This window comes from Chiloscyllium plagiosum, chromosome 8 (assembly GCF_004010195.1).
Source record: "Chiloscyllium plagiosum isolate BGI_BamShark_2017 chromosome 8, ASM401019v2, whole genome shotgun sequence".
In the NCBI taxonomy this organism is placed as follows: domain Eukaryota; kingdom Metazoa; phylum Chordata; class Chondrichthyes; order Orectolobiformes; family Hemiscylliidae; genus Chiloscyllium; species Chiloscyllium plagiosum.
In genome coordinates, this window is record NC_057717.1 from 14799725 (window position 1) to 14807828 (window position 8104).

Here is an 8104-nt window from a genome sequence, read left to right on the forward strand (position 1 = left end):
AATAACAGAAAGGTCTAAAATGTCCAGTATCAGAAACACTGCTTTCCTGTTCATGTTCAAATCAGACAACCTGTGCCATCAAGGTGCTCAACTTGGAACTTTTTAACCTTATTTTTTGGTTATGTGAATCGCTGGATAGGCCCACCATTTCTTGTCTGTCCCTAGTTGCCCCCTTGAGAAGGTAGTGCTGAGCTGCCTTCTTGTACCCTGCAGTCCACCTGCTGCGCGTTGACCCACAATGCTATTAGGGAGGGAATTCCAAGGTTTTGACCCAGCAACAGTGAAAGAATGGTGATATATTTCCAAATCAGGATATTGACTGGTTTGGAGGGGAGTTTGAAGGTGGTATTCGCAAAAGTCTGCTGCCCTTGTCATTCTAGATGGAAGTGCTCGTAGGATTGGAAGCTGCTGTCTGAAGATCTTCAGAGAATTTTTGCAGTGCATCTTGTAGAGAGTACACACTGCTACTCCTGAACGTTGGTGGTGAATGGAATGAATGCTTGTGGATGTGCTGCCAATCAATTGGGCTGCTTTGTCCTGGATGGTGTCAAGCTTCTTCAGTGTCGTTTTGGCTGCACTCATTCAGGCAATTGGAGAGTATTCCATCTCACTCCTGATTTGTGCCTTGTAGATGGTGAACATGCTTTGGGAAGACAGGAGGTGAGTTACTCGCGCAGTAATCCTAGCCTCTGATCTGTTCTTATATTTATGTGGCGAGTCCAGTTGAGTTTCTGGTCAATGCCAACCCCAAGTGTATTGATAAGGGGTGGGTGGGAATTTAGTGACAAATATGCTGCTGAATACCAAGTGGTGATATTGTTTCTTATTGGTGATGGTCATTGTCTGGAATTTGTGTGGTGCGAGTGTTACTTGTCACATGTCAGCCCAAACCTGGGTATTGTCCAGACCTTGTTGCATTTTGGCATGGACTGCCTCCCATACCTGAGCATTTGCGAATGGTGCTGAACATTGTGCAGTCATTGTTGAACATCCCCACTTCTGACCTTATGATGGAGAGAAGGCCATTGATGAAGCAGCAGAAGAAGGTTGGACCTAGGTTTCATCCGGAGGGCCACTGAAGATGTTACCTAGTATGGTGACGAAACGTCTGAAAATGAATATTCCAGGTTATGGATCAAACCTACGTCCAGGTTATCGTGAGGGACTACTGCAGAGATATTCTGGAACTGAATATCTCCAACAACAATGACCGTTTTCCTATCTGTCAGGTATGACTCCAATAATGAAGTACTTGCTCGCAATATCCTTTTTGCTTCGATTCCTTGATGCCACATTTGAAAGAATGTAGCCTTGATTTCAAGGGCTGGAATTCAGTTCCATTTTCTATGCTTGAACAAAGGCTGTGATGAGGTCAGGAGCTGAGAGGTCCTGGTGGAACCCAAACTGGGCGTCCCTGAGCAGGTTTTTGCTGAGCAGGTTCTGTTTGACAGCACTGTTGATGAGCCCTTCCATTATATTATTGATAATGGAGAGTAGACTGATGAGGCGGTATTTGACTGGGTTGAATTTGTCCTGCGTTTTATGTACAGAACATACTTGAGCAGGTTTTTTATCCCCATTGCTGCACTCTCTGTTGCACTAAGGTTAATCCTCTGGCTTGATGATAATGGTTGAGTGGGTTATATGCTGGGCCATGACATTACAGATTGTGCTGGAGTATAGTTCTTCTGCTATTGATGGTCTACAGTGTGTTATGGATGCTCAGTCTTGAGTCGCTAGATCTGTTGGAAGTCTGTCGCCATTTAGCATGGTGATAGTGCCACACAACACAATAGAGTTTATTCTCAGTGTGACCGTGAGACTTTGTCTCCTCAACAACAGTGCAGTGGTAAGTTTTACTGATGCTGTTATGGACAGATGCATCTACTGTTGGTAGTTTGGTAAGGATGACATCAGGTATGATATTTTCCCTCTCGTTCATTCCCGCACTACCTTCCACAGACCCAATCTCGTAGCTATGTCCTTTAGGACCCTACCAGCGTGATCAGTAGTACTGCTGCCAAACCACTCTTGGTGGTCGTCTTTGAAATTCCTCAGCCAGAATACACTTTGTGCCCTTTTCACGGTCAGCGCTTTCTCAAAGGGTGTTCAACATGGAGGAGTACTGATTCAGCTGAGGAATGACGTTACTTGGTAATCAGTAAGGCCGCTTTGCCCACGTTTAATCTAAAGCCATGGGACTTCATTGGGTTTGGAGTTAATTTTGGGAACTCGCAGACCAACTACTTCCAGAATGTATCGCCCGCTCTGCTGAATCGGTCCTGATCTTAGGCCAGGACATATCTAGTGATGGTGATGGTGGTGTCTGGGGTATTACTGTATGGTAAAGTTTCGTGAGCATGACTATGTCAGGCTGTTGCTTGACTAGTCTGTAAGCCAGTTGTCCCAATATTGGCACTAGCCTTCAGATGTTAGTAAGGAGGACTTTGCAGGTTCAACAGTGATGTTTCCAACTGACTTTTTCGGAGGTCAGATCAATACCTGTTGGTCCACCCAGTTTCATTTCTTTGAGATTTTGTAGCGATTGGTATGACACGCTAGACCATTTCAGAGGGCAATTGAGAGTCATCACATTGCTTTGGATATGGAGTGAGGATGAACTATTACTTCATTGGAGATATTAGTGAACCAAGTGGAATTTATTTTCTGACAATCGGCAATGATTTCATTCTCATCAGGAGATTCTTAATTCCAGCTTTAAAATAAAATATTGAATTAAATTTCCACCATCTAGTGTGGCGGGATTCGAACCTAGGTCCACAGAACAGGAGCTGATTTTCTGGGTTGATAATCTAGCGATAATACCATAACGCCTACTTGGAACCACATGTTGTACTCAGTTGCTATTTCTTGTGTTGCCCTGTTTTTCTTTCATTGCTTATGTTATTCTGGCATCTCATCCTTCATTAAATCCTGATTGAAATACACCATCATGAACGACTTCTGGACTGCTCGAATTTCATTCAATCTATTTTGTTTACACAGACATTTCAAGGTAGATGTGCATCAGAGAAGATCAGGAAGAGATAATGGGTGATTGTGCACTGAACCTGTCACTGGAACAGCTTATCTGTCCAGGCACCTAAAGTATTTATTGTGTGTCAGAGAGCCGCCGAATTATGATAACACCGATGGAGGTCTCCTGAATCACAGCATCCAGGGAACTTTCCCCCTCCCTGATGCCTCGCAATGTTTGAAGCTCAAACTCCAGCTCATCGACTCTGACCAGAGTTCTTCTTGCATGCAACATTTACTCCAGACATGGTTACTGGGATCCACAGTGGGCTCCACCACTCCCATATCATGGAGAGAAAACACATCACCCGACCCTCCATCCTTACTTTATTTAACTACTATTGAATTGTTCCTTTACAATTTTTAGTTGTTTTTGTACATCGGCTTATGCAAGTTGTTACCAATAAATTAACATGATTCCATTTAACACAGATTCAAATTTAACACACTCCCTATTAGCAAATCAGATCACATCCTCCCTTTGTCAAACCTGCTCATTATCTTCTGATAGAATTCTGACAGACTTGTCAGCGGGACCACTCCTTGATGAAGCCATGCTGACTCAGCCCTACTTTACCATGTATCTCCAAGTACTCTGCAATCTCATTGCTAGCAATGCACTCTAAATTCCTAATAACGACCGATGCCAGGCTAAACTGCCCAATGATTTCCTGTATTTTGCCTTTCTTCCTTCTGACACAGAGATTTTACATTATCCATTTTCCAGTTATCTGGGACTCTGTCTGAAGATAGTTATTCCTGAACAGTCACGACCAATGGTTTCACAATCCCCTCCGCTAATTCCTTCAGAACTTTGGTTGTTATCCGGCCAGTCTGTGTAATTTATCCATTTTCAAACATTGTAGCTTCCCCATTACCTCCTTCACAGCGATCACTAACCCCATCCCTCACCCTTGACTCGCTTGTAGTTCTGCAATATTCCTAATGTCGACCATTATGAAGATTGATGGAAAGTACCTATTCAGGTCATTGTCTAATTCTTTGTTCGCTATTTCTCTGCAGCCAGCCTCAATTTCTGGTTCTCCAATATTCACTCTCACCTTTTATATATCTTAACAAAACTCCTACAATCTCCTTTTCTAAAGCGAGCTAGCTTACATGTTCACCACTTTATTGCTTCTTAAATTGTCCCCTGCTGCTGTATAAAGGCTTCCCAAACTTAGACAGGCTGAGTGAGAGCATTCCAGTTAACTGACTGTCTAAAATATACTAATGTAACGATAGTAATCCTATTGTCCATCATTGGGTAGCGCGGTGTCACAACACTGCTGCCTCACAGTGCCAGGGATTCGGTTTCAATTCCAATCTCTGGACCCTGTCTTTGTGGCGTTTTCACAACCTCCCCGTGTCTGCATAGGGAGAATTAACTTTTCTCTCTCTCCACAGTATGTTACTGTTTGTTTCAGGTTTCTGTCATCTACATAATATTTGCTTGTGTTTGATGGAGAATTGCTGCAAATATGAGGGGTTTATTGTAAAAGTGGCTCTGGTACTCGGGCTCCCCAAATGCTTGGGAATCTTGCCCAGCTACTTATGTGAGTACAAGTCCCTGATTACTTACTCTGTCTCTCTCAACCCCTGAGTCCATCCGTCACTGCATGCAGCCTTTTATCGAGCCACCCTGGGATTCCCCACACCCCATCACCTGGCACTGGATGCTCCCTACGCAGGGAGCGCACAAAGACACTGGGCACTTTCTGACCCGCTAGGGATGCGGGGTAAAGACCCTGCCATTAAATGGAATAGAATAGCTAAACTGCAATTGAACAGCAAAGCAGAGTAAACAGGCTGAATGGCACCAATCAGTTCTAACATTTTCTGGCCTTTTGTACTAACTTCTGTTTATCCTCGTCCATCTACAAATAGATGCTCCATATGTATACCTTATCACACAGGTTTGATGGAGGTGATAGATATCAGATCCTATGGTCATTGCGACTGATTCATTGGGCTCCACTTTCTTGGTTAATGAGGTCACACTTAAGTTTTTATTGCCAAGTCTATCCATTTTAAAGTAAAGGTCTTGCCGGAGTTGTGCTGAAAGGATACTTGAACGTTGGAGAGACTAGATTATGCCACGTGCCAGTGAGGTTAGGAATAGGAAGGTAGTCCGATTAAAAACATTGCCAAAAAGCTGGTAGGGTAGGCATCACCACCAATATGTGGATCATTCGGATTCCCAGGGTCGGTAGAATATACACAAGAAGGACGGGATGCATCTGAACCGGCAGCAATCTCCGATATGTGGGTCATTGGGATTCCTGGGTCAGTATGAAATGCACAAGAAGGACGGGATGGACCGTGAACTGTCAGCAATCTCCTGGCAGGCAGGTTTGCTATTGTCACTCAGGAGGGTTTAAACTAGTGTGGCGGTGGGAGGAAGGGGGTGGGGGGAGCCAGAGCAGTACGTCCACAAGTACAGAGACTGAAGAGCAGTTGGAGACGAATCCCAGCACAGCTAAGACCAACAACCAACTGGCAGACGGGAGTGAACACAATGGGGCTGGCAGTCTGATGTATGCTGATTTTAATGTGAGCCGTATGACAGGCAAGACAGATGAGCTTGGAGCTTGCAGCTTGAATGAGTATATATAACTATGATGTAAATATTACAGAGATTTGGTTGAGAGAGGGATCAGAAAGCAGTCAATCCAGTGGGTCCAGAGAGAGTTAAGAATGTGCAGTGAAAGGCTGGAGACGGTTGTTTGAAGCAAGATAATTATCCAGCAGTTTATTCGAATTGGACAGTGTGTGATGCAATGTACAGATTTAAGGGACAAGGGAGGAAACTGAAATTGTCTGTTTACAATATTTTCTGCTTTACTGACAGTCTTTTGTAATCTCCTGGTGCCAGAGAATAGACGAGGAGAATGTAAATCAGGGAAACTCAAACCAAATATCAGGTCAGGATCTGATGGAGTTGGACTGAAGTTTATTTATTTCAATGCAAGAATTTTTACGAGTAAGACCGATGAACTGGGAGCCTGAATCCACACATGGGACTATGATGTTGCGGCTTTACAGAGACCTGGTTGACAGAGAGAAAGGACTGACCGTTCAACGTTCCAGGGTTTCATTGTTTTATGAGGGATGGAGAGGAAGGTAAAAGAGGTGGATGAGGTGTTTTACTAACCAGGTAGAATGCTACATCTGCACTTGAAGAGGACATACAGGAGGGACCATCCACTGCAGCAATATGGGTAAAGCTCAAAAATAAGATGGCTGCAAGCACTGCGTTATTATAATCCCTCCAACAGCCACGGAGGGATTGAGGAATAGATATGTACATAGATTAAGGAAAGGTGTATTAAAAACAGAGTGCTCATAGTGAGTGACTTTAATATCCCCAATAATGACTGTGAGTCCCTTGGAACAAGAGGCTTAGACGGGGCAGAACTTGTCAACTGAACAGTATGTGGATAGTCCAACGAGAGGAAGAGCCATACTGGACATCGTATTGGCTAATGAGCCTGGCCAGATGACTGACCTTTCAGTGGGACATAATTTTAGAAAGAGTGATCACAGCTCCTTCAGGTTTAATGATTTGGAGATGCTGGTGTTGGAATGGGGTGTACAAAGTTAAAAATCACACAACACCAGGTTATAGTCCAACAGGTTTAATTGGAAGCACACTAGCCTTTGCTCGGTTTCCCCAATGTACCATGCCTCCGGGCATATGGGTTCATGTCACATTTTAGGTGACCACCATTGCATTATACACACGCACACAGAGATACTTCTACATACACGCACTCTCACATATACACGGACACATGGACACGCATACACACAGAAGCGCACTCAGACACCCACACACACCCTTCCAGGCACACACACCCCCACACTCACACATGCACCCCCTCACAGACGTAAGACGCTCTGCACTCACTACACACACACATATATACTTTCTCACACTCACAACCACCAACCCAGACAGACACACATACACACAGACAAAGACCCACAGGCACACATATTTTTGGGGTGAATTTGTACTTGTAGGGTTACATTGTACTTTGCTCAAAAACTGCATGCATTCATGTAGAACTCTGAGTTCAAAAACTGCATGAATTTATGTAAAACTCCGTTATCTCACTTTTTAGATTAGAATCAATCTAAGCATTAGGGCATAGACAGAGAACACAGGGGGCCAACACCTTCAACATATTGTCTAGCTATCACCATTGTTAACAGCTAACCCGAGAATGCAACATTGTAAAGAAAAGGTTTTGTGATTTACACATGAAAGAAGTGAAACTATCACTGTATTCTAACAGATGAAAGGCTTAACAGACAATCAATTTTTCAATGTATACTTTCATTGACATCACACTGTAAATTTTTGCTATAAATTCTGTGTTACGATTGAGCCCTCCACTATCACCTGATGAAGGAGCGTCGCTCCGAAAGCTAGTGTGCTTCCAATTAAACCTGTTGGACTATAACCTGGTGTTGTGTGATTTTTAACCTTCAGATTTAAGATAGCTATGAAGACGGATAAGTCAGGACATTGTGTAAAGCTACTGAATTGGCGGAAGGCAAATTACGTCAGTATCAGGCAGAGCTAGGACGTGTCAATTCGGAGGAGCTGCTATCAGGCAAATCCACATTTTGTATGTGGGAAGTGCTTGTTAAATTCTGACAGGAAAATCATCTGGTGAACATCCTCCGGAATGTTCGAATTTCAATTTATTTTGTTTGAACAGATATTTCAAGGCCGCTGCATATCAGACAACAGGAAGAGATAAAGAATGATTCTGCACTGTGTCTTTTGCAGGATCAGCTTGTCTCTCCAGGCACCTGAAGTCTTTATTGAGGGTCAGAGAGTTTCAGAATTAATAGAGCACTGAAGGAGACCATTTAGCCCGTTGTACACTGACGAGATCTCCAACATCACAATTTGAAAATAGAGAGAACAGAGTGTGTGTGTCTGTGTGTGTGTGTGCGTGAGAGAGAGAAAACTTAACAGAAAAAAAGGAAGTGAAGAGAGATAAAAGGAATGTAGATAAAACGGAGCGACAGAGTGATGAGAGCAAAGGGAGTC